The sequence below is a fragment of the Neopelma chrysocephalum genome, unplaced genomic scaffold (genome assembly GCF_003984885.1).
Source record: "Neopelma chrysocephalum unplaced genomic scaffold, ASM398488v2 Primary Assembly neopelma1_147, whole genome shotgun sequence".
In the NCBI taxonomy this organism is placed as follows: domain Eukaryota; kingdom Metazoa; phylum Chordata; class Aves; order Passeriformes; family Pipridae; genus Neopelma; species Neopelma chrysocephalum.
Window position 1 is genome coordinate 16251754 of NW_020897809.1, and position 27927 is coordinate 16279680.

At 45.1% G+C, this 27927-nt stretch overlaps 1 long non-coding RNA gene across 1 annotated transcript in view; it reads right to left on the bottom strand.

Annotated features, from left to right (window-relative positions):
* Positions 1-5841: 5841 nt before the first annotated feature.
* The window catches only part of LOC113976002, a 35707-nt gene continuing 13621 nt past the window's right edge, over positions 5842-27927 (bottom strand). The window contains exons 2-5 of the long non-coding RNA XR_003536979.1: positions 26027-26159; positions 20722-20925; positions 19323-19409; positions 5842-6607 (exon numbers count right to left, since the gene is read on the bottom strand). This is a non-coding gene — a long non-coding RNA (uncharacterized LOC113976002). The remainder of the gene's footprint in view (positions 6608-19322; positions 19410-20721; positions 20926-26026; positions 26160-27927) is intronic.

Genomic DNA, 27927 nt, shown 5'->3' on the forward strand with positions numbered 1-27927 from the left:
AAGAAGCCATAAACGCAACGATGAGTTAAAAATCAGTACAAGAGAGAAGTGGAGCGGGTGCGGGGAAGGGCCGGGGAGACGGGGAGGGCACTGGGGCATCTGTGCTGAGAGGGGAGGCTGAGGGACCTGGGGCTGTTCAGCCTCGAGGAGAGATGACTGAGAGGGAATCTTATCAGTGCGCACAAATATCAATTATTTAATTATTAAAATTATTAATTAAGGGCCGGTGCCAAGGGGATGGAGCCAGGCTCCCCTCGGTGGTGCTGAGCAGCAGGACAAGAGGCAACACGCTGAGATTGATGCTCAAGAAGTTCCATCTGAAGCTGAGGAAAAAGTTGTTTTCTGTGCAGTGACGGAGCACTCCAGAGAGGGTGTGGAGCCCCCTCAGTGGAGATATTCCAAGGATCATCTGGGCACAGCCCTGTGCCATGTGCTCTGGGATGACCCTGCTGGAGCAGGGAGGTGGGACCAGATCACCTCCAGTGGTTCCTTCCAACCTGCCCCATCCCGTGGCTGACTCTGTGTTATTTATGCGATCCCAGCAGAGATTCCCGAGGGACACCAGGTCTCGCTGGTGTGCCCGTGTGAGCTGGACAGGTGCCAGGGGAGGCTGAGATGACCCGCATGGTTTGTGGGACAGACCTCAGTCCTTGTGTATTTTCATTGCCTTCCCCTTTGAATAACCCCAAACAAACCTGCTATATAACGACTCTGGGATTTCTCCCTTTCTATTACAACATTTACTTTTTCTGCTGTTGGCAATCTTTGTTACAAATCACTAAACTCCATACAGTGCTCCTGAGCATTTCACAGTTGCTTTATCTCAGCCCTGAGATTGTTTTCTCCCAAAAAGGCCTTTTTTGCAGGGCAGAATTCTGCACTTTCTGCTTTTCTCTTGAGTATCTCCCATTTCAGTTCAGCAACATTATTCTCCCTGGACCAGTGACAGAGGAAACCAATGATTAGCCAGCAAGCAAAACACTAATTTTTATATTTTTTTCAATCAGAATTAAAACGTTTTAGAGAAGCACATTTAAAAGACAAATAGCACTCTAATTTCCTTACCATCATGGGTGGGAAATTCCAAAATAATCACTATCTATACTGACCTGAATGTGCCTTTAGAGCAACAATCAGTGCCACATTTGCCAAATGAGGAATGTAGCACAAACATGCCCATGATAATACATTAAGCATTTGGAGGAATACAATAATCACTGAAATGATTAAGCTACGATTCCATAAGTTTTTCTGCATTATCTCAGTGTAATATACACAATTGCAGGGCATTGTATCTGTTTATACACCATAATAAAAACAATCAAATGTTTTTGTTCTCCGGCTGGTTTGCAGCCTGGCCAACTGAAGTATTAAAAAATTATATGAGCCACTTCTCCACACCCTGGGGTTTCATTAAAAAAGTTAGGCTAAATATACTCCTTTTGATATGCTAATCTATTTTAGTTTCTGTGGTTTTTTTACTGGATTGCTGGGGGTACATTTAAATCACACTTTTAAGCTCGTTTCTGAACTCTTGAGGGACAGAGCTTATTTTTTCGTGGCTCCTGAGATTCTCCAATAATTTAATGACTGAAAGAACTGAGATTTCTTTTAGGAAGCACTAAATTCAATAAAAATCATAATAAAATGATAAGTAGCAGAAACCCAGGACTTCCCTCTCTCTTATTTTGGATGCTATTGCATCTCTTCATGACCTTAACCCTGCTAAGAGCTGTATCTGTGAGCACATTAACTCCAGCTACTGCCTTAAATCTAAATCCACCCCCCAAATTGGGCATTAGCTATAATTTAGACTTTATGATTTACAGACATCACTATTCACCAGGTTTTCCTACAGGGAAAGACACTGAAGACACTGTGAGGACGTTTTGGTGAAGATTTTTCTTGACATCTGTGACTTCTGTTAGGTACCACGTTACCATCGGGTTGTTTATTGAATACACTAAGGTATAATTAATTTTTAGGTTTTTAAATTAAACCTGCTAGGAAACACATTTAACATATCAACATTTATATTTATTATCACAAAAAGCTGCCATTAGTTTGAAGAGTCATTAATGTTAGACTTTAATCCCTCCCAGCATGTGGTGTGCTCCCAAATGGAGACTGGAATCACTGGGAGTTGTTTGCTATTCCTCCAGGTCAGGTTATAAACAGAAAGCAGCAGGTTGCAGACTGAAGAGCAATGTGTCAATCCCAAGTTATTTGAGTAAATTTGGCGAGGGCAAGGCTATGTATATCCCAGAGTCCCTCAGTTAATCTGGTCAGTGCCAATATGTCTGAGGGTCCCCAAATTACTGTAATTTAGATGAAGTCAGAGCACTCCAATGTGATGAAGGGCTTTTTGCTTTGGAGCAGCTGCTTCTCACAGATACACACAGACAGCTGGGGTGAACTTTGCTTCTGGAAACAGCACTCCTAAAATAAAATGGAACTTCAAATACCATGCCACCAGTCCTGGGGGGTTTCATCTCAAAATTCATGTCATCTCCCATGGCTGGTTGGGAATACTGGCTAATTGCAAAGTGGTTCTTGGTTAAACTCCGAGTAGTTTGGAGGCAGAGGACATTAATCACCTTTCCAGAAGAAAAAGGAACAAAGAAAAGGACAGCAGTGCAAAAGATACTGAGAATTTAATTTAGTGTTAATTTAGTTCTCGTCCCAGGTCATACTCGGGATGGGGAAAGCAAAGGCTTGAGTGCTGGTTCCCTGGCCTTGTGCATGAATTACAGGTGCAGTTCTCAACACAAGGTGTTTGAAAACAATCCCCAGCCTCCCTTCTCAGTCATTCCAAGCAGGATATATGCTAAAAACACAGCTCAACCCCCCCAAAATATACCATTTGGTCAGTTTGTTATTTAACCACAGCACTTTCCCTCCCACATTCCCACTCCTGCATCCACTATGCTCGGGAGGAAAACTGTGTGACTGGTAAAAGGATAAGAGAGGAACTCAGAGCAGCTCTACTGACAAAATCTTTGCCACGTAAAATTCCAAAGCTCCTTTACATCCCTCAGCTCCCTCCTCTCTCTGCACTAGTTGAGAGAAAAGTTGTCAGAATGTATAAGCAGCCAATGCCCTCCCTCATGCCCACCTACATACCAGAATTCAGTGGAAAACTAAATTAATTCCCTCCTTTGCTGGAGGGAGAGGCACTAGATGGTGCTGTAACATTCACTTTTGCAGGATTTCTCTGGGAGAATTACTCAGCTCTGCTGCACTGGGAGCTTTGGGGGTTCTATTTATGGGGGATGCACAGCAAACCATGGAAAAGTTTGATCTCCGACCTTCTCCTTTTAAATGAGGGGTCTGTGTGTTTCTACAACACACAGCTTTGACTGGGCTGTTTAAAAAGTAGTCTGTGTAGTCTAATTAAACCAGCAAAAGTCGTGTGGACATGTGCCATTGATTTCTCCCCTGCCAATAAATTGGCTTGTTATCCACCCAAACCCGCTGCTGTAGGCAGAACAAAGCAATTTGTCCAAGTATTCCAAAATAAAAAGTGACTCCCAACCTTTACAGGGTCTATTCAACACTGACAGGAAGAAAGCAGTCACAGGACAAAAAGAAAATCTGTACTTTGGACATGAAAAAAGCCAATTACAAAAAATATGTGACACCATTTTTGTATCAACAACCAGGCAGCTCAACACTAAAGGTACTCCACATGTCATGTCCACATGGCCAAGGAAATTCCTGGATTTTCAAGTTATCAGTGGAACTTATTACTCCCTTTGTAACCACTTTGTTGCACAAATTAGGGTAATGCAGGTGTTACCTGTCAGTTTAGGCACCCAGCAAACAGGGGAAAATTCCTTTTTCTGGCTGTAAAACCAGCCCAGATCCTGAGCTGTCAGCTCTGCTTACACCAGATTTGCCATCCCAAAGCTACTAAACCATCAGAGTTGTCCATTTCAATATTAAATGTACTCTCAGAGAACACAAACCACGTGAGGTGATTCCAAAAGCATAAAAATCAGTGATGGACAGAACTATTGTAGAATAAGTGTGGTTGGGCAACAGCTGGGGAGTTAAAGAGCAGCAGAGGAGCAGTTTATCCCAAACCAGCTCGTTCTTGCCTCAGTTGGTGTTGTGTTAAGAACAGGGCATATTTATGACTCTTTGCTATCTGCTGGTGACAAAGGAGCAGCTCTGAATCTGCAGAAGGCCCCAGACAAAGAGCCCGTCAGCCAGACATGCCCGTTACTATGCAGGGAAGCAAATTGTCTTGCCAGGGAATCCTGGCCAAGTAACAAACTGTTTGGCATGTGTGCCAAGCCCATATTCAGCACAAGTGATGGGCAGCGTGGCAGGGAAAGCAAATGGGGCTGTAAACACAAATTTGGTTCAGTTAAAGGGGATAGAGAGTGAGGGAAAACTCCAAACACTGGCTGGAAGGGTACAGCAAGTCAAAGAGACCCCACGTCCTTGGAACCTTTAGGAATATCGGCTCTATGTAAATCCAGAGTTCCCAGACACACTCCCAGAGTTCCCAGAGTTCCCAGACACGGGGATGTGTCTGTAGCTTTCAGGTGGAGCTCAGCACAGACCACTGGTTTAACCTGTAAAGAAGATTTATCAGAGCTAAGGGTTTGATATTTCCTTTAATTGTTTTCCATCACAAAATTTTTGGTTGTCATTGCATTAATGAAGTTCCAAGATCTTTAACCAGTGTAAACAAGAGTGACTCAGAGTCACAGAATCACTGGGGTTGGAAAAGACCTCTGAGATCATTGAGTCCAACCTTTGACACCACCTTGTCACCTGGACCATGGCAGTGATCTAAGACTGCACGGAGTCTTACCACATATAACATTTCTTTTCCTTTCTCCATTGTTCCTGCTGGACCTGTCAGCAAGAACAAGGTATATATAGTTCATTGTCTATATACTTCTGGACATTATTGCCCAAGAAGATCCAATTAGTCCTGTCTGAACAGGAGTTTATGTAGAGCTCACTTCAGCAATCCCTACTCACAGTGGGAGCACTGTCACTTTTATACATGTATATATTAACCAGCAGAGACAAACTGTTCCCATATATTATGTAAAATAATGTAAATGGGTTTATATACATTTAGATGGAGGTAGTTTGTTCATAAATCTCACTTCAGTTAAAAATACAGAGTACTTAGTGTGAGTTAAAAGTCCTGTTTTTCTTCCTGTGTGTATTTAGAGCGTGCTGCCTCCATTATCCATGCAGGAAAATCACTCGGCGCTCAGGGAGCTTCAAGGAAGTTAATATGGCAACATTTACAACAATATTGTCCTTAATCCTGGGGAATTTATCTTGGAAGTTTGTCTGCAGCTTGTCTTGGGGAAGAAGGCCAGTAACCTCAGCAGATGATGGCAGCGAAAATGTATCACTGAGCCAGGGTTAAACACTGAGAAAGAGGGAAAGAGGCACAGCAAAGGCTTGGAAATCAAGACCTTTTTGGTTTTGTCTTTTTATCACACCTTAGTAGAGACTGAGCACACTGTCTTTACAGGCTGCTTACTTAGGTTTTCTCCATTTCTTGGGCTGAAAGATCATTCCCCAACTTTTTCAGCAGTGGCACTGAGTGTTGCATCGCTGCAAAGATGGTGAAAAAAATATGTGCTACAATGTAATGGATATAAACTGCTTACAATGGACATAAATGCCAAACTGCTGGGTTTCTGCCTGGGAGAGCAGAGGAACAGGCAATGCTCTTATGCTTTTGGAGTTCTTGTTTTCACTGAATCATAGAATGCTTTGGGTTGGAAGGAACCTTCATAATCATCCAGTTCCACCCCCTACCATGGGCAGGGACACCTTCCACTAGCCCAGGTTGCTCCAGACCCCGTCCAACCCGGCCTTGATGTCACACATTTCAGCCAAGCAGATCACTGACCATCCCAGTCCTGTTCTGGAGGCACTTCCCAGAGCCTACATCCCCTTGGGACAGCCAAGTCCTTTCACAAGGGTCGTTACCCTTGGAGGTGTTCAGATTCCCCAACTGCCCCACGTTTAAAATCCATCCAGCTGCCAGTTTTGTCTCTGCTGGAAGGAGAAAAGGGATCTTGCTGCCAGCTGTGTGGAAAGCTCTGTCAGATAACCTCTCTCACGTACAAAATGACTCACAGGGTAGAATTTTCTCTTTACCAGCATAACCAGCACATTGAGGGGACTCCTCTACCTGAGAGAACCTCCCAGGGAAACACTGAACTGAGCAACAGCTTAAAGGACTTCAGATAAAGCAACGGTGAAGAGCCCCACTGGGAATGGGAGGGAAATATAAGTTCAGAAACATGGAAATTCTCACTCTGCACAAGATGTTTCAGGAATTTCATTACCAGTGCCTTCAGAGTACCACCTGGATATTAAGCTGGCATCAAATCAGCTCTCAACGGAGAGTTTTGTTGTGTCTGTGTTTTCTGAGAGGTAAAAATAACGCACTAATCACATTTTAAGCTGTTATCTAATTGCAGAGAACATGGCAGTGCAGAAATTCAGTCCTCAGAGTTATCACACCAAGTTTTCACCTTGTTTAAGGGCAGATGTGCACGGATTCCAAAAAGAAACAGATGTTTTCAAACCATCAGAGCTCCTTCCTAGGGGTAATTACCTGTAAATAGTGAGGTTATTAATGCTATTAGTTGAATATCACTGTCTTCCAAGCACGACAAATTCATCAAAGTAGAAGTTCTAGCACAGGAGTCCCACCTAGGATTAATTTCCTCCAGTGGCTGAGTGTTTAAGGAGATTTTCAGCAATAGATCATATTTTGTGGGCCATTCACCAAACAGTTGATTTCCTCCAATGTTCCCAATCACTGGAACCTCCACATTTTACAACACTAACACCGACTCCAAATTTGTCACTGATTTCACGCTTCACAAGTTTTAAGAGTCTAAAGGAGCCAACAAACTGTTCCACAAGGGACTGACCTTCATTTAATGACCTGTCGTAGTCAATGGCAAATAAGAACAGGAACGACCAAATTGAGATACAGATTTATAAACTCAAATTGCCAGGTAAATAATCATTTTCTCCCCTTTTTTAGTCATTCTATTTCATGTAAGTCAAATATTGTAGAGTTTAAATATAATACATACAGCTCAGCATATTCCCTTCAGAGTGTTTTTTAAATAATGTATTTTGTACATGTAATTTTTCTGGCATTTAGTTACACTACAATGGAGGCCAATTCATTTTGCCTTTGCCTAAATTTCTGAAAATTCAATTAGTCCATTAATCTTATATTACTAATGTGGACATACAAACAATTTACTAATGGCTTTTGGATGGAAAATTGGATGTCTTCTCTCATTTTAAATTTCCTATTGTTTTGTTAAAGAATCTTCCCACCCATTCCATGTTATGGAAGGCAAATCTAAGGCACAAAAGGCGTGAGACTGCTGGGAATTAATTTCCAAAGTCAGGTAAAATGTCATTCCATTGTTCTTTTAAAAATCATCCCCCTAGCACCTGTAACACGAGGAAATGAAAAATGGGAGAGGCTATTAAGCTAAATGGCCTTTTGGAAAGCTGGAGCAAAAGCTTTACAAATGATGTATTGAGGGAGGGCAGCTAAATGCTGTGTTTTCTGTGGTTTTTTTATGTTTTGTTCCTCCCTCAGATAAGTAGGGATTGAAATAAAAAGAGGCCTGACTAGACGTGTTTTCACTGCCTCGATCATTAGGGTCTGACACTCAACTGGAAGAAGACCAGCCATCAAAGGCAAAACGGAATAATTCCCTTTTAATGCCTTATTTATTGGGATCTGAAGAAGGCTGGGTTAGAGAAAAGGAGCCTTGTGTCCCCTGAGAGCATCTAATTGTGTTCAGCCCCGGCAGCGAGAGGAACGAGAATCAATATTGCGCCGGAGACGCCTTCCCTGCTTTGCTTCAGATGTTTGCAGTTCAGAAGGAAAAGGCACTTTGTGCAGGAGTATTCTGGTGACACAGTGGGACTTTAACCCTGGCATCCAGGAACACAGGTCCAGGAAGTTGCTGATAATTCCCAGGTTTCCATGTCAGAAACACTCGGAGTGCTCTGCTGTTGATTTGCTCTGTCTCAAGTGCTTCGCGCCCTAAGACCCACTGGGGTAACTGGTTTTAGCACAAACATCAGTGGTTTCCCAGTGCATCCACCCTCTTGCTCTTTCCAACTGTTTTGTTTTTGGGAGTAGTTTTGCAACATGCCTCAATAAAGCTTCTAAAAGCAGTGGATTCAGGGGTGTTTTTAAGGACAAGCTCCTTTCATTTCCAAACCTGAGAGACCTCCTTCCATCTTCTTAGAACGGGTCAGAAAGGGACAAACTGTACGTGAAGCAGCTTTGCTGATCTTAAGGCATCTGGGAGCTGCTTTCCAAGGGAAATTCCAGCTGGCAACTGCTGTAAGAGTCTGAGTTCCAAGCTCCATCAGAATGTACAAGTGGATTGGAAACGAGATGAAAATGGTAGTCCAGTGTTATTTAAATTTAGCCAAAATAATGCAGTTCTGCATTCCATGATCATTTAAATGTATCCTCTCTTCATCCACTGGCACCTGGAGCAAACACCACGTGCAAACAAACCTGCCCTTTCCTCAGAGCTGGGAAAAGTGACATTCCAACAAGGAAACTGCACAAGAACACTGAGATAGCACCAGATTTTTAAAGCAAATCCCTACCTGAGACATACAGAAGAAACCCAGGGGATTACTAGTGAGAGACAAAAGGAAGCACATTCCAGAGCAGTGCTGCTCCAAAGGATGGGAAATGCTGTTGTTGAACCAACTCTGTTCCCAAATTACCTGAATAAAAAAAGATTCAGCCAAAGGACTCTACATAAGACAACTCTATCTTCTGAAACTGAATCAAAGGCAGAGAATCTATTCCATTGACAAAATAATTAAATCATTAATAACTGCATGCATATAAATTTGGGACTGAATGATATCAATTAAATTCAATTAACATCTGTGCAATGCTTTGAGGACATAAAACGTCATGTAACTCTAAAGAATTCTTAGAATTAATCTTAGTAATCCTATTTTTAGGATTTATTAATCCTAAAACAGTTTTTGCTGCCTTAGCACATTGCTGATGTGAAAATCACCATAAGAAAAGGCAGGGGTACTCCAAAGATTTAGGGTGGCTGGTAATGCTTTTGTATGAAAAAGCAAGGGTTTTTTCCATGGAATCAAGTTCCACTTGAAACTGGCAGTTAAAGGCAAATCAATATTGATGACATTTTAAAAATAACCATATTCTTTGTATCACTATTGATTTCAGCAGGAGTGACTAAAGAAAGGATATACATAAATATACCAAAAAGAGAAGGGTTGGATATTAATGTCATCTTTTATCATCGCAGGCACTAACATGGCTGCAAAGTATTGATTACCTTAAAAGCCCCTAATAACTAAAGAACTATTGACTTAATATTTTTCTCTAATCCTCCATGAAATTTTACAGTAAGTCCTGATGTATTTTCTGTTAAAGAGTTTTAGGGCTGAACTATATCATGTACTTATCTGAAGTGTCAGCTCTGGGGCTTACACTGCAGCTGATGAGAGCTCTGGAAAAGGTGAGTTATAACTCCCAAGATTTAAGGATGGTTTCAGGGACTCTGGAAATAGATATATCTTCCACTGTATATTATTCCATAGCTTTTGTCTTTTAAATAATCTTTATAATTAGGGAATAATTTAATAGAAATTTATTCAGTGGAAACAAGGGTTCTGTTCATAATTACTCAAGTACAGCTGTTCTGAAAATTCCCTCATCGTTGTATGAGTGTCTCAACAGCCTTTTTTATTGCTGCCTATTTTCCCATCACTAACACACTCATTGTCTGGTTTTCTAAAACTCCAATGAGTGGTACTGATCAAACTTAAATAAGGGAATAGTGAAAGAAAATCCACCCAAGGTAGGGACACCTTCCACTAGCCCAGGTTGCTCCAAGCCCTGTCCAACCTGGCCTTGGACACTTCCAGGGATGGGGCAGCCACAGCTTTTCTGGGCAACCTGTGCCAGGGCCTGCCCACCCTCACAGGGAAGGAATTTCTTCCTAATACCCAGTCTAAATCTACCCTCTTTCAGCTTAAAGCCATTCCCCCTCATCCTCTCCAGATCCTGGCCCCCGAGATCCTGCATTGTCATGGAGCAACTGGAGAGCTTCTCACCTCGAGTCATGTTTGGTTTGGGTTCAAACCAAGCAGCCAAGAGGTTTCCAGCCCCCTTGGATGCTCCTGAGGCCCCTTTGCACTGCGGTTCTCCTGATGTGTCTCTAATATCCCATTCCTAACCCTTTCAAATCTATCCAGCCCTTCCACCCCTATAAACCTCACCTCAGTCCAAACTGCTGATGCAGAGAAAAGCTTTGCTCACCCTCAGCAATTCCCCTGAGCCAAATTTTATCCATTCCAAGCATATTTACAGAAATACCTTCAAGATTGTTACCAGAATTACAAGAGCATCTCTTTGCTTTTTCCAAAAAGATTACAGACTTTTAGATTAAGCATTAGTAGCAGAAATAGTGTAGAAAGAGAGGTGATGTTATAGAGCTCATTCTGCCTGACATCCTCGTATCACCTAAACTCACAGTTTCCAAGATCTCTTCATGGAGGGAAGGTGACACATAATGTGACCCAGCAAAGAACAGACTGTTTTTCCCTTGCCTCCAGTAAAATAAGGACTTTGCTTGATCCCGTGAGTTACATCTAATCCTCAGCGATTGGTTTGGGCTCAATCCTATAATCACTTATTTATGGGACTATCTTTATTACAGGAGCAGCCTCATTAAAACAAATGGGTTGGTTATTCATGTTTTCTTTGAAGGGCTCCTCAAAGCCATTTAAGCCCCCAAGTCCTATTTAAGCCCTGCTTTCCCCTGGGTCTTACCAGCCCTCTGGAAGGGTTTGGAATCACCTCCATCACAGGCTGGGAGCATCCCAGGGAGGAGGGGACGTGCTGGGAGCTCACACCCTCCCTCACACCGAGGGCAGCTGGCCCTAGAGCTCTGCCCTTAGAGGAGTCAGAGCACAGCACTAATTATTTTAATGACTGGAAATGAACTGTGAATTCCTGAAGAGCCATTGAAGCAAAACATTTTCAGTCAACCTCCCCCCATTAATACCAGAGCACTGGAGATTGCTCATATCTTTAATAAGACAAAGTACATCTGCTGGATTTCCCTAGTTAATATTAGACCAAGTGTTAAAATATCAACCCTTTAGATGTAATAAAGGAAAAGGATAAAAAAAAAAAAAAAGAAAAAAAACTCACAACATCTGAGCTGTGCTGAGCTGGAGAGTTTGTGTCCATCAATGCATCCCCAAGGAGACCTGGAAGGGAATGAGTCCAGGGCTACCCTGCTCTTCCTGCAGCACCCAGGTGGCCTTGGGATGCCCAGGCAGCTCTGTGGGATGTGGGACTGTGGGATACAGGATGCTCTGTGGGATGCAGGATGCTCTGCTGCACAGGGCCCGGGTGTGTGTCTGGCTCTGCACTTTGTCATCTCCAGCCCAGCAATTATTCCTCTCTCCCTGTTTGGTTATTCCTGCTCTAACTGCACCGTTCATTGCTGATTTGCTTTTTCTTTGTATATCCAAGGAAATGCAAATATGGAATTTAATCAGCAGGATGAGACACGACAGCCAGTGTTTGCCAAACAGTTTAGTGAGCCTGAGCACCTCCATTAGAGACAGAAGTTGCAGCAGCTTTAACAGACGATTTTCAGGCAGCTCTGACCATCCATGCAGAAAGAAATCACCTAAAATCATGATTCATTTTTTAAAATGCTGCCTGAGCTCGAGTCCCTTAAAAATAAAAACGTCATTACTAATTCAGGGATGTTTTCATTCAGTCACAAGTGCTGGCATGCAAGTGTGGCACACACAGACATTAACAGCCCTCAGCCCTGTGCTTGGGGTCCAGAGCTGCCTCCAGTGCCCTGGACAAGGGGACCTCATCCAGCCTCTCCAAGAGCAGGGCAGAGCCATCCAGTGCCATTAACTGCTCTTTTCCATGTGGAAGCAGCATAATGTGGATCAGATTGCAAAGGGAGCTGAGATTAAACACAGCTTTTAATGGCTCTGCAAACACATCTGGGAAAAACATCCGCGCGTTCACCACTAAATTAACTCCTCATTTTTTGCCAATATGGCCCTGCTTGCATTCTGCCACAGCCCTGACTCTGCAGATGCCTTCCCTCAGTGCTGGAGCTCCTTACTTCAGGAAGAGATGCCCATTTTTGCTGTCAGGTATAAAATGGAGCAGAAGGATTTTCACGGTGCTCAGACTGATGCTCCTGACTGTGGGTGATGCCAACCAGAACCCTCCACCTCAAAGATGGGAGCCCACGTGCCACAGCCTGGCTGCAGGTCTGTGATCAGCAAAGAAGTCAAGGCATCGAGTCTCTCTTCCTTGCTCCAGGAATCCTTTGAGGAGACTGTGTCCCTCAAACACGCTCATTATTGGAATGGATTTAGCTCAGTTCATCTCAAGGGCTCTTCTTGAGAAAGGCCACAGATGCTAAAATTCCAGACTCAAGTGTGATCCATTTGATAAAAGGCTTGGAAGAGGTTGCCCAGAGAAGGTGCCCCATCCCTGGAAGTGTCCAAAGCCAGGTTGGACGGGGCTTGGAGCAACCTGGGATAGTGGAAGGTGTCCCTGCCCATGGCAGGGGGTGAAACAAGATGTTCTTTACAGTCCCTTCCAAACCAAACCATTCTGTGATAAGTGACCCCACAGTCTTTCTCCTCCCTGATTACACATCTGCTCAAACTCTCCTGGTGAGAATATTCCAAATGAACAATCAGGAAGAAGGGCATTTCTCCAATGCTGATATTCTCTTTCCCAGCACTCAGCCCTCTGCTGCAGAGGCACAGTGGCCATGGGGGTCCGTGTTCCCACACAGAGCCCTCTGCAATGGCACCAGAATCATTCACACGGGTTCTGAGCACCTTGTAACAACAAACCTGCCAGTTTTAGTGAGAAAGCATCAGTGAGAACCCTCTGTGGGGGTGCACTGCCCTTCCTGTGCCTGCCCAGGGCTGTGCTCAGCCTCTGCTGGGACCCCCAGAGCAGAGCTGGGCCCCTACAGCCATGTTCTCTCTGTTTTTAACCACTGAATAATTTAACATCCTAGTTCTGTTCCTGCAACAGGATTGTTTAGCTCACATCACTCTGATAGGTCTCATTCCTTAAATTCAGCTGGGCCTGCTGGCTGATTCCAGAACAGGGAGTCCTCCAGCCCGTCTCCCACCACTGTTCCAGCATCCCAGCTCCCAAACTTGTCTCTTTGATGGAAATAATCATATTTCATAGTCACTGCTACCTCCTCTGCCCCCTCTGGGCTGCTGAGCATCCGACTGACCCCTGCAGTGCCTTTGCTTAGGCAGCCAAAAATCCCAGGGATTTGGAACAGGAGTGCAATACTTTCTCCTTGCAAATATTGCTGTGTGTGCGACAGGAGAGCAGCTCATTCCCTGGCCATGCCCATCCCTCACAGGGGGAGCTCAGAAACCAAAACCAAGATGAATTTCCTTCCAGTAATTTTCCTTTTGCCCATTATTGCCTGCACAATGCACCATAACTGCACATTTCTTTTGTGGCTCAGATAGAAAGAATTGTTTAGCTGTTTATTAAACAACGGGGTTGAATGAAACCAGTCACATTATGCTGTCTGGAATATGGGAGTTAATTGGAAGACACGATGATTTACTCAAGTTTGAAATACCAAATGGGGTTGGGAGTAAGTTAATGGCAACCAGGATCAGAATGGGACTGCGGAAAATGGAAATTTTATTTTAATTCCTGCTGAAGTACTTTGGTAAATGAGTTTGCTCTGCCTCGCTGTGAGAGGTTTAGCACAGCTTGCTTTGCCATCACATATTTAAATGTTATCCAAGGGTACGTTAAATACAGTGACCAGATCACATTCATCAGCAACTTCCTGTCCTAAATAAGGCACCAGGGAGGAGAGTGTGGCAACTGGGGGGAATCTCCTGGACAATGAACACCCAGAACAGCCAGTGCTGGGAAGCTGAGGAGCTCCCCCAGCACTCCCCCATCCCTTCCTCTGCTCCCCGGAGGACTCACACGAGGGTTTGGATCGTGCAAACCCAAAATGTCAACCCTGTTGTTTCAGAAAAGCCAGGGTGGCATTTTCAGAGGGTGTTTCCACCTCTGCCCGTTGTGCCTGCACTAATTGCTGGTGCTGGGGGGGATTTTTTTTGGTACAAGAGGCACATCTGCAGAAAATGCCATGTGTTCATTCCCTAGAATGAAGACAAATAACAGGAAGGGCTCCAAATGCTCTCAGCAGCAGTGGAATAACTCCACAATAGCCCACGGAGCCCAATGAACGTCTCACAAAGCTCGAGCAGGATTTATACTGCACGTGGAAATGGAAATGTGGGCCATTAACAGGAAAGCTCCAACGGGGAAAGGAGGGGAAAATGGTGCTTTTCCCACTGAAATGCTTTTTGAGGGGGTTGCCAAGAGCCTGAAGTGCCAAAGCCAGGCAGGCAGCAGATGGTGTGGGGGGCATCACTTGGGCTTCACACTCCTGAGACGGGCAGAGGCTTCCATAAATTGGAAGCATTGTTGGGAAATGGTAGGAAAAGAGCTGCTGGTTATTTTCAGTATCTGAGGAGTATTTCCTGCAGTGGAGGGTAATGAAAAAAGAGAACAACAGAAAGTTGTCCCTGTACAGAGAGGATGCAAAGCTGGGATGCTCCACTCACCAGGTCTTGCCTCAAAGGACCTTCAAAGGCCACACTTGTTTTATCCCAGTTCCTTTCCAAGGGCACAGAACTCAGCTCTCCTGGCTTTTTTTTCACCAGGAAAGCACAGAATTTTTGCAAAGACATTTTTGTTGCTCTCAAGAGATGGTCAAATTCCCACATCCCATCACGCCAGGAAATACAATCGTTTCCTCAGCAACTTCCCATCCTCCTCCTCTCCCTTGGAAGAGCCAACCTCCTCCTCCTCCCTCCTCTTTCTCCTCTTCCATGAAAGACAAGGCACCAGCTGGCATTAAGCAAAAAAAGCCCATTTCTTTCTCCCCTCCTCCCCATCATAACATTTACAAGCTCCAGTTTTCCTTGTGTTTTCCACCCCTAGTTTGGAGGAGCCTCTTGCTGGCCACGGGCACATCCCCTGCCCTGGGAGCTGGGGACAGTCCCAGGAGCTGCTGATCTCTGGGCACAGAGGTTAATCCAGTTGGCAAAAACTGATCAGATCCTCTCAGAATTTTATTACAACCTTTTTTTTCCCCTCCCTTCATTTCTTTTTACATCTCTCTCCCACTGATCCCTTAATCCTTGCCCTCAGCAGGTTGTTCTTTGTTTATCTAAAGATCTCCTGCCATTGTCTAATATTCCCTTCCAAACATTTGGCTTCTCCTGCCCTGCTTTAGCATAAACCAGCCCAGGACCAAATCCCATTGCAGTCCTTTCAGTTTAACATCTGCTTGCTTTACTCCAGTTGCTCTTTCACAAAGTATTTCCAAACAATCCAATATTTTGCTCCTCTAATGAACCCAGAGCTCACCGAGCTCTGCTTGAGGCATCTGAGTTTACTACAGGTTTAAAGATCACACCTTTCCAGAAGCACCAGCTCTTACACCACTGGAAATTAAAACCATTAACATCTTTTTGGATTATTTTGCCCTCAGGCAAAAGCAGGCTGCTGTTGCAAGGGAGTTATTCCCGAGCTATTGCTCTCTGCTTGTTCCTCCACAAGGACAGAGTTAAAAAAAATACTTTGCAACACTATGAGCTTAAAATATGTAAAAAAGGGAAAAATAACAAGTCTGAAACATTTGCAAGTGAAAACACATCATGCAATTCAAATTCCTTTAGAATTTACAAAGCAGAGAAGTTGTCAAGTGTCAGTCCAAATTTTTCCTTACAGTTCGTGTTTTTCACCCTCCCTTTCAAACCTCCCCCCAAATTCCCAGTTCACGTGGCTGTGGGAGCACAGTGAGCATGAATCCCCCTCCAGCTCCCTCCTGGAGTGACCAAAAGAGGGAACTGTGGCTTCAGAGCCCTCACTGGTCCCCTCCACCTAAAGGACAAAGTGCCCTTGGACTGAAATGGGGCATGGCCACACTGGTTTGAGAGAGGATCTGTAATTTCAGGAAGCATAATCTGGGATAACAAGGTTTTACAGGGATCTAAATAATTCCTGAAATCATATCTCCTGCATTGCAAAGTCTCCTCCATCAAACTGTGTCAGCCCCTTGGCTCCCTCTCCCATTGGGATTGTGAATTTAGTGGTGCTGCTGCTCCAGTGCTTGGCTTCCTGTCAGGCAGCACTTCTGGAAAAGCTGGAACAGTGGTTGAATGGCTGAATGACACACAGTGTCCAGGGCCACCTTGCTCTTCCTTTGCCACGTCCCCTCCTCCTTGCTCAGAACTGTTTCTAACAACCATCAGCCCAACAACCACTGGTACCATCCAAATATTGAGAATCACGGAATCATGGAATGGTTTGGGTTGGAAGGGACCTTAAAGCCCGTCCAGTGCCACCCCTGCCATGGGCAGGGACACCTTCCACTAGCCCAGGTTGCTCCAAGCCCTGTCCAACCTGGCCTTGGACACTTCCAGGGATCCAGGGGCAGCCACAGCTTCTCTGGGCAGCCTCCTTTATAGGTTCCTTTTGCAAACCTGTGAATGTTCACTCCTTTTTCCTGATTTTTCTAATTGATCAACACTAACCACCAAAGATATAAGACTTTAAAACACTTTGGCCATTACCTTTTGGAACCTTTGCACCCCTGCAAACACCATCTTCTGCTTAAGCACAGAGCAGGTGGTGGATGGGGCTGAGCTGGGTGACGACTGCAGAGGACACAGAGCTGGAGATGCCTGAGGAGCTGAGGGAGACCTTCAGGCAGAGTTTGGTGGTTGGCACTGAAGGGCACAAAGAGTGAGTGCTCCAGAAAAGCCCTGTGAGGCTGTGGAAGGGTGGAGATGCTGTGCAAGGCCTGGGGGAGTCGTGGGGTTTGAGGGGAAAATTGCTGGAGGGGTGTTACTACTTTCCTGCATGAATATATTAACCTACTTTCCAGGCAATTCCTGGATTTATACTTGGGAAAAAATATTGTACTGCCTTCTCAGAACACACTCTGGAGGAGGGAAATGGGGTTTTCTATGTCAAGTAGGTCCCTTTTCAGTCACAACCATTTAAACACAGTTTAGCAACATATACACAAAACAAACCCTCCAAAGCTCATCCATCTACTCCTGATTAGTTCAACAACACTCCCATCCCTGAATCACTTCAGATGCAAAGTAATGCCTTCCCTGCCTCCTAAATTTCACCCATTCTAAGAACTATTGAGACCCTGGGATTCAGCAGGATGTCTGTCAGCACATCGATCGGGCTTTGCCTGGCAGGGCACTTTGTGAGCAGCCAGTTCCTCCTGATGTTCCCTGTTAACCACACGGGGAATTCCCAGGCAATTTCCAGCCCTGCTCTTTCCAACCTGCTCCACAAGTCACTGGGCTCCCCACAGCTCCCAATTCCCAATGCTGGGCTGTTGAGCACAGAACAAAACTGTTCTCTGTCCTGATCCATACGGGCTGGTGGGAAACTGCCCGTGGACATCCAGCTCCCAGCCTGGACTTACAGCAGGAGGCTTTGCCTCTGGAGAGGCTTTGGAGTCAGGAATGCCCAGGGGCAGCTGGGCACCCCCCTGCCTCCCCCACTGCACCACCTGTAAGGGCCTGAAACCGGGAAATCTTCCTCAGAAAGCAGGAAATCTTCCTCAGAATTCCAATGCTAATACCTGTTATATCAATGGAAACTAAACCATGACTGGGGTTGCCCTAAAGAGGGATGAATATGCAAATCTCTCCTTCACATGCTGCATTTTACAGGCATTTTTTTCCTCTCACTATCCTTCTCATTTTGCCTGTTGCGGTTTTCCCACTCCCTGATTTTCAGACAATGAGAATGAGACCCCCAAGATGGGAGAGGAGAGACTGCCAAGAGCCCCATGACCAGCTCCCATCATCCCATACACTGGAATAGGAATGGAATTTCACCCATATATATGGGGATGGAGGTGGAATTTCAGCCATATATATGGGAATTTCAGCATGGCACAGGCTGAGTCCTTGGATTCTAGGAACAGGTTTGGAACAAGCAGCACTCACAGCCTCCACACCTCCCTAAGCTGCAGAGGGGCACTGGAAGAAGCAGGTCCAGCACCAAGTAATTAACAGAAATCATCATTAAATTTGATTTTGAAAGTTGACATTCCAAAGAATCCTGGAGGTAAGAGAGACCTGGTTTGTGTGAATCCTCATTCTGGTGGCATAAAACCCACATGTGCTTCCTACAGACACAACCACTGGGGCTGTGTTTAAATCCATCCAAGGAACAGCTGGAGCAGGGCAGCTCCCAACCAAAACCAGGCATTTCTTTAAAAATAGATGAAAGCAACATTTAGTTTAGTTCCAAGGTGGAAGTGAACCCTTAATAAATCCATCTAAATACCTGCCTGTCATGTATGTTTAATTGTTTGCCTCAGGTTCTGGCCACGGGGAAGGACTGGACAGGATTCCTAAAGGAAGAAGGTGAGGAGGATTCTGGGCAAAAGCAGATGCCAAAAGCACCCAAAAGGTTGTTAATGAGGAATTATTAGTCAGCCCCTGAGTGGGAACCAGCGTGCTTGGCACAAAGAGATGGAAAAGCAGGGGTAAGTAGCAGGACAACACATCACAAATACATTGGCCTTAAAAAAAACCTGCTACTTGAAGACAGTTTGGTAGAACAAATCACTGTTTTCCTTCTTTTTCTTCAAACCAGCACAAACCAGTGGAAAGCATCACTCCAAACCACTTCACCAACACCAGACCAGCTGCAAAAGGTAATTTAGAAGCAGCTAATTACCAAACTTCTGATCAACCTGCTGTGTGTGAGCAGTCAGATGAAGGTTGTAGTTCTCTGCCTGCAGGTTCCAGACCTCAGCTCTAAACGTGTTCTTCAGAGTCCTTGAAAAATTCATTTTCTTCACAGCTCTCCTCATTATTTATTAATTACTGTTATTCTGAATTCTGGATCACCATCATTTCCTCACTCAGGACTATAATTTTTCCCTCTCCCTCTTATCAAAACAGAGTCAGGAAGCCAAGTGCCTTCCCCCAGGGTTTGAGTGTTCCCCCTTTGGGCAGCAGGCATGGGGAGCCCCTTCTGCTCCATGTTTGAGACAAAGAAAGGGCAGGAGAATAAGAAAACATCCCTGTCATAGTTCCAGTTTTATTTCTGACCACCAGAAGTTTCCTCCAAGCCAGGAGCCCTCCCTGTGACCAGGGCTGTGACCATATCAGGTACTTACCTGGGCCCAGCAGGGATTTATGTGAGATCCTCCAGGTCCTCAATGTTTTCCCTTTGGAAACTCCTGCCAGGAACGGTGGGTTTTCTGCTGAGATAATGAAATGCAAAGAGATCAAGACCTGCTGGTGCAGAGAAGGTGTTTTGTCAGTACAAGTGGCACTGTAAGCACCAGGACATTTCTCCTGCGCATCCCCAATTCCAGAGAGATTTCTGCCTCCGTGTCCTGGAGCTGGTGGAGTGTCTGTGACTCCCTGATCTTCCCAACAGCTGTGGCCAGAGCTCCCTTGGCAGGTTTGTGCCAATTAGGGCCACGGGAATTCATCCCACTAACTGCCTTCATCATGGAAACAAGTTATTACACGGAGGTGCTGCTCAAAACTCATCCCTTCCCGAAGAGATCACACAGATGGTTCTCCCCTCTTTGTGAAAGGTTTGGTTTTTCAACACAAGCTGCCTCGAGAGGAGGGGGAATCATCTCCTAATTACTGCTCAGCTGGCTGAGAGCACATCCTTTGAGCAGAAGGTATTAGATGCAGTTTTCTTACACCAAATTCAGACATAAAAAAGAAGTCCCAAAACTCCTGCTGTTTTCCTTAATGTGAGGAAAATCTGTATTAGGGAAAACACTCCAACTGGGAGCCTGATTCTTTCCCATTTTACACCATCTCGCAAGAAAAACCTGGATAAAAACCACTCAGGAGCCCAGAGTCTGTTTTTGTAGGAGGTGAATCACATACACCCAAAGAATAAAGTGACAATTCCTTCATGTTTCTGAGTTATGGATTAGAAAACCCATCTCAGCAGCACTGATCAATGGCAACTTCAAAGAGAAACACGGACCATCTATTACATTTTCTCCCAATTACATCCTTCTGCTGAGAATTGCATTTTATGTGCCTTCCAGCCTTCAAAAAAAGAGGGAGCAGGATTTAAAAAAAAAAAAATCTTATAAGAGAATTTTACCTTTTTATTGAATCTAAACACCACAGAGCTGGTTAAGTTGGGAGTCAATTCTGAACTGCTGGTGCAGGTGGGACCAGTTTCATGGTCTTTGCAAAATAATCATCATTTCCTTTTCACTTTGTAGCCAAAGAAATTAAAGGACAAAGGCATTAAAATATATTTTTGGGTTGTTCCACCCTCCAAAAAAAGTTTTATTTCAAGGTGACTTAGTATTTTTTATCCAGCCCAGTTAGTTTTTACAGTCCTTTAAAGCCTCCAAGATGCACTTTTTTAGCTCCCTGTGAAATGAAAGCACCATTTTCAAACAAAAGTCAGAAACATCGCAAAGCTGTTGGGTTTTTTTTTTTCTGATAATTTTCTTTCCTTTTGGTTTGCAACTCTTTGACAAATTTTATCTAAACCCATTAATCATTTCCAGCAAGCTGAAAATCATTTACCTGTTTCTGTTGGACGAACTGTAGGTTTTCATTAGGTTATTTCCAATCTATTGAGCTCCCAGGGCCTGTTTTTGGAGAGGAGAACTGGCTGCTCCCTTCTCTTCTTCTGGAAACCACAGGTGAATGTGGTCAATCCTTCTCCCTCCATAACCCAACCCAGAGGGTTCATTGAAGTTGAGAATCACACCTGAAGCCAGGAAAACACTGGAAAACAGGACAAATAGCAGCATTAGCAATGAGTGTTGGTGCTTTCCCACAGTGGTTTTATTTTACCTCCAGTAATTCCCAAACATTCCCAAGGCCCTGTTAGAGATGAGCCTGTTCTGGGTGGTAATTCCTGTCACACATTCCCTGTTCAGGGAGAGAGCTCTCTGATCCCTTCAGAGGGTTGAGGAGTAGTTTTGCACACAAAATAGCAAATTATCCTGTGCTTTTCCTCAGGCTCTGGGCTGCTCCTGGCTCACTGAGGTGGGATCAGCAGCACCTTTCTTTCCCCCTGCCTCTGGAATTAACTGGGGCTGGTGCCTGCACAGAGACCCCTTTGTGACCAGTTTGCTGTAACCACCACCAGCCCAGAATTAAATGATGTGATCTGTAGAGATCATTAACCAGCCCTCACTCTCATTGCAGAGTAACTGTGGAATCACCCCGTGGTTGTCTGGAATTAGCCAGGGCTTTATTTGGCAGGGCACAGACAACAATAGATTATATTCAGGAAATCATGTACCAATTATCTCTGAAATTAGTCCTCACACAGGGGACTGCTGAGCTGGACTGGAAAAAATGCAGGTTTTTTTCTCCCACTCTCAATCCTGCCTCCTTCACCCAAAGCACCTCCACACCTCACACATCAGTATTTATTTCTGGTATATTTTGTTCTCACACAGTCCCACCCCCTGTGATACCCAAAAGGATCAAAACCCCCAGAGAGCACAAGAAGGCAATTCCAGAAGTGCTCTGGAGATGTCAGGTGCCAGTGAATGCTCTGGTCCTGCATCTTCATAGAGATAAAAAGAGCAGATTCCTCTTGGAATTATTGTTATTCCTCCAGGTGAATAACAGTGGCTGATTAATGCTTGTCATTCAAAAATCATTAAATTCAAAGGAATAAAACTGTTCTTGAAGCTCCTGCAAGGCAGAGTGGTTTGCCCAGTTGGAAAGCTGTATCCCGTCAAGGATGGCTGGGTTTGAATTGTGCTTTGGCCACTAAAGTCACCTCCTTTTAGTGGGACATTCCCCTGGGAAAAGTTGGAGCAATAAGTGTGATTTCACATAATTAAATTACTATTAGCATTATTAATTTTTAAAATAATTATATATTTTATTTTATATATTTTATTTTATATTTTTATATATTTTATTTTATATATTTATATATTTTATTTTATATATTTATATATTTTATTTTATATTTTTATATATTTTATTATTTTTTTTATTTTAAGAAAACCAGTTAGGTGCCAACAATAAAGCTGCTTTGCTACGATCTAGATTTGATTTTCATGAAAATAATACTTTAGGTTTGCACGTGCAGCACCTGACATGGACCTCAGTATGTCCACTCTGGGCCAGAATAGAGATTGAGTGCTTTGGGCACACCTAGGAGATGACAGTTCTGTTATCCACAGCTTCCCAAACCTGTCATTCCCATGCACCATGACATGAGGGACAATTTCACTGGGAAATCACAGCCATGGAAAGCAGCTTTGCATCCCAGGGTTAACCAGTCTGCCTGTGGAAACCTGAAAAAACCCAGGTTCCTATTTCATCCTGCACTGAGGGAGGTTGGTTGGGGGGGTTTTAAAGGAAAGGCCACGGTGGGATGTGCAGGGCTGAGCTGGGTGAGCTCCTGAGCAGCCCTGCAGACAGAGACCTCCCAGGAAAAATTCTGAGTGCTGCTTTCCCTGATCCAGCCATTTCTCAGCCTTGGGAAAGGGGCATTTTTCTTCAAGAGCCCATTATTTGGATAAATGGAGCGTGGCAGTGCAGGAGCTCAGCAGTGTCAGGGCAGAGCAGGAGGTCCAGGCAGCTGAGGGAAGGCAGGACACCCAAGAGCAGCCGTGTCATGGAGCTCTTCCAAGAGGAGAAAAAGCTGATTTGGTCATTCAGTTCTTCACATTCCACCATCCCAAGTCCTGCTGGATATTTGTAATTGCACAAAGCATTTTTTTCTGCTCCTTCCCAAATATTCTTTATGTAGAAACGGCTCACGAGGCACCACAGAGGTATTTTTGTGTTCCAGCAGGTCTGGAGCAGCCCCACACCCACATGGGCCAGGTCTTCTGCTCCTGAGCTCCTGCCAGCAAACAGGAGAGAGGGAAGAGCCTGCCAGACCCCTCCTGCCTGTGTTTTGGTGGAACAGGAGCCTCTGAGGGAGTTTGGGAATGCCAACCTGCCTGTGCTGCCAGAGCTCCTGATGCTGCAGCTGCAGGTCGTGGCTCCTGGGGAGGTTCCTCAGCTCTGTGGGCACAACCAGAGACCCTCAGCAAAGCTCCAGCCTAAAAACAGACCCCTGGAGCAGCATTCCCTGGGATGTTCAGGGTGCTCAGCCTTTGTGCTGATCCTGGTGCAGTGCCTGGTTTATGCCCTTCCCTCGGAATCTGCCTCTAAAACACGATGTTCTTTTGTAATTCTCAGCTGGGAAAATCCCCTCCTGCCCAGCTCTGGCTGCTTTTCACATCAAAGCAGCCTCGTGCTCAGGTTTAGCTTCCTGACATCTCTCTTCAGCTTGTCAGGTAAAACTGCATCAAACAGTGGGTTAAAAAATTGGTCTGGGGGGGGCCATTAGGCTGCAAGAATCATTACTTCGAGTTCTTACCACTGAAAAATATTTCAGGTGGTTTAATCTCGAGCCCTGTTAACACTGAATATGACAAGGGGCTGAGAAGAACTGCTTTTCCTGTCCCCAGGTGCATCCCTGGTGGCTCCTGCAGCATAATGAGGTGGCTGTGGGTTTGTAACACGTGTTTTCTGACTGTTCAAGTGCTATAATTGTATATCCTGGGCACAGTGAGTCTGCACACACTGAATTTTTTACCTGTCACTTGCCATAACAGGTCCCAGGTTCGGGCATTTTTCTAACAGCAAACCCGGGCTGTCAAGGAAATAAATGTTTATACAGCACATTGGATTTATCACTGGAGTAAATCAGATGGGGTTGGGGAAAAGTAGTAGTGGAAGTTATCTACAGCCATGGCAATTTGATAGATCCTTCCTCCCACAGCACCTGAGACAGCCCTGCTGGCAGGGGGGCTCTCTGGAAAGTCAGCTCACCTGGAGACATGTGGAAGGAGAAACAACCTCAGGAGTCCAGAGGGCAAACAGCAGCAGGACTGGGGGTTTTGGTCACCCCAAGACGCCCCTTATTTAGAAGGCAGAGTTACCCTGTTAATCACACTCATTCCCAGATCCCAGGCTAATCCCATGCAGTGGCTCTGGTCTTTAATCACTCCAGATGCACAACTCCCACTGGTGTCAGCACAGGTTTTGCATTCTTGCAAAATCAGCATTATTTCTTTTTTTACAGCAAAATCACACACTCAGCTTCGGTGGGAACTGGGGGGCAAAACCACAGTGAAAATCCCAGGCAAGTCTCCTTTTTGACCTGGGTTGGTTAAAATGAAAAATGCAATGAATAGCACTCAGCAAAGATCTAAGAAAATGCTGCAGAGCAGTGAGGGGGATCCTTGCCTGGGGACAATGTGTATGAAAATATCTGCACATAAACACTCTTTTAAAAAACCAAGGTTCATGTGTGAACTGAAAACAAAGATTTCCTGCATGCCCACGTTGCAATCCCACACACAGACACAAGGCTTCTCAATTTGGGTTCTAAGCATTGAAGAGGAAATGTTTATATTCCTGCATCTTCTATAAAATTTGTTTTAAAATGAGAAAAGAAAGATGGAGAGGGACTTTGGACAAGGGCCTGTAGTGACAGAACAGGGGGTAACAGCTTTGAACTGCCAGAGGACAGGGATAGATGGGATATTGGGAAGGAATCCTTCCCTGGGAGGGTGGGGAGGCCCTGGCACAGGTTGCCCAGAGAAGCTGTGGCTGCCCCTGGATCCCTGGGAGTGTCCAAGGCCAGGTTGGACGGGGCTTGGAGCAACCTGGGCCAGTGGAAGGTGTCCCTGCCCGTGGCAGGGGGATGGAAATCAATGATATTTAACGTTCCTTCCAACCCAAACCATCTGTGATTCCACGATTCAACCCTCTGTTTAAACCCTGACCATGGAGAACCAGCTCCATGGAAGTAAAACCAGTTCAGAGCAGCTCCTGGGAGAGCCCAGGTCATCTGGGGTAGCACCACTGACTCTCCTCAAGCAGCTCTGCAGAGAAGGGCTGAGCAGCTCATTAACTGGGGGTATCAATGCCCTGCACTGCTGCTTTCCCTGCAGGGCACACGTGGCTCTCCCTGCTCAGCTCATTGATGGGACCCTTGGGGTAATTTTGCTCCTTTGTCCACAGCCCAACTTCTCCTTTCTTTGAGCCATCCCAAAGTTTGACCTGCAGTGCCCTCAGTGTTCTCCTGGCACCGCCTTTTGGGGGCAGAGCCCCATCAAACAGAGCCCTGCTGCATCTCTCTCCCTCTGGAATCCATCCCCTTCCAGTGCCACCCCGGATCCTCTGAGATGCCTCAGGTAGCAGGGCCACACACCTGGCAGCTCCCCAGGAGAGCAGGAAATTGCTTTTCCTTTCTTATATTTTTGTACTTACTAAGATATAACCTTATTCTTGGGAAAAAAAAACCTCTTAGTCCATGAATCATTCCTGTGGGTAGAAAAAACACACTTTTTTTTTTTTCCCCTAAAAATAAATCAGCCTCCCAAAAATTCATGAGTGGATCAAATTTTTGAGGGCCTGCAAAATTCTTAAATTTAACTTGACTTAGGGTTCAGCTTTGCTGCTGCAGTTTCTCAGCCCTGGTAGGAGCTGGAGAGATTTGAGTGTGGAACACAGATATTTTCAGATTTATTGGTGGCCTGACAACGATTATGTAGCCCATTGAGATGGAGTGGTGTGATTTAGTGTTTTGGAGGCATTTGTCATGTTTGATGAATGAATCTGGTGATTCAGGCAATGGAAATGGGAGCTTTCCAGCCGGTGGGAGATAAAGGATGCTGCTGATACACAGGGTTATGGCAGGGGCTGTGGAAGGTTATAAAATTCTGATTTGTTTCTCATTTTGAGTTGAGGAAGATGGGAAGGGAGATACACTTCAGCTGGCCCTGCACTGAGCAGAGTGGTGCAGCTGGAGAGGCTGTGGAGAGGGTGTGTTTTCCAACACTTTGTCAAAACTTACTTGGAAACTCATATTTGGGCTCTCTTTTGTTCTTGGTTTCTTCCCTGGCATCACTTCCCTGCTCATCCCATCCCTGTAGGTGCATCTGGGGAGACCTCGTGGGTATCTGCAGGTTACTCCAGCACTCACAGTTCTGCAGAAAGTCACAGAAATACTGATTTCTCTCATTTTTCTGCTGTAGAACGCACTGAGGTTTGATGCAGAGCCACCTGGAGTCAATGGGAAATTGTCATTAGATGGGTCCAGAATATGGGCATTTTCTTAGACAAAATGAGTTAATTTTTGAGTTAAAATTCCAGACAATTCACATCTCATTTGGGTGTAAAGTTCATGGATATTTTCTTACAGGTTCTTATGAAAACAAGGTATTTTCAGGTGTCTTTTATATTTATACAAATCACAGAATCCCAGGATGGTTTGGGTTGGGAGGGACCTTGAAGATCATCCATCCCACCCCCCACCATGGCAGGACACCTTCCAGTAATCCAGGGTGCTCCAACCTGGCCTTGGACACTTCCAGGGATCCAGGGGCAGCCACAGCCTCTCTGGGCAACCTGTGCCAGGGCCTCAAAGGAAATATTTGCCACAATTGAATGGCAAACTCAGAACTCAGGCTAGAGGCTGTTTTTCAGGGAAAAAGAAAGGAAATTTAGGACATTGTTGCTTCAAGAGCAATGAAGAACAAGGCTTAGTTCACTATTGGATATTCCTGAGTCAATTAAGATGTGCCAGTGCTGGTCCATCTCCCTGAAATATTTTAACTTCCAGCCTTCAGATAGAAACACTCCACATTAACTGATATATATATAACAATATATATATTACCTTATGTTATTTAGGGTTCCCAGGGAAAATATGTTCCATTCATACTCAAAAGCAAACCCATCTTCTGCTGCTGTGAGTTGAATCCAAAGCTCAGCTTTCACTAAACAAAACCAGTCTTAGCTTTAGTAGAGCATCAATCCATTTAGTGGTACTTAGGAGGAATAAATTGATTTTCTCATTGCTCTATGTTGGCTAAAAATTATTCGATTATGTATTTAGCTGCTAATGGAAGCTCATTAGTAGATTTTCATTTCATGCTTGTTTGCACCTGCAATCCATTTCTCCTTGTCCAAAGCACTGTTTCATTTCGGTTGCAGCCATAAATTTTCTCTCATATAAACTGATAAACGTCAGCCAGAATTCGGGGGACGTGTCTGAAGCAGCTCAGGGCTGTGTTTGTACCGTGGCATCGTTAGAGAGCAGAGCTCTGGTGCTTCAGGGGGACTTATTCCTGTGCATGGGGATGGCCCAACTCAGAATCATAGAATCATAGAATCAGCTGGTTTGGAAGGGACCTCCGAGATCATCAAGTCCAACCCTTGATCCAACCCCGCTGTGGTTCCCAGCCCATGGCACTGATGCCACATCCAGTCTCACCTTAAAAACCTCCAGGGATGGAGAATCCACCACTTCCCTGGGCAGCCCATTCCAATGGCTGATCACCCTCTCTGCAAAGAAATTCTTTCTAATATCCAACCTAAACCTCCCCTGGCACAGCTGAAGACCCTGAGCCCTCTTGTCTTGCTGAGAGTTGCCTGGGAAAAGAGACCAACCCCCCCCTGGCTCCCCCCTCCTGTCAGGGAGTTGCAGAGAGTGAGGAGGTCTCCCCTGAGCCTCCTCTTCTCCAGGCTGAGCCCCCCCAGCTCCCTCAGCCTCTCCTCACAGCACTTGTGCTCCAGTCCCTTCCCCAGCCTCGTTGCTCTCCTCTGGACCTGCTCCAGGACCTCAATGTCCTCCCTGAGCTGAGGGCCCAGAACTGGACACAGCACTCCAGGGGTGGCCTCACCAGCGCTGAGTCCAGGGGAAGAATCACTTCCTTGGACCTGTTGGCCACACTGTTCCTGAGCCAGGCCAGG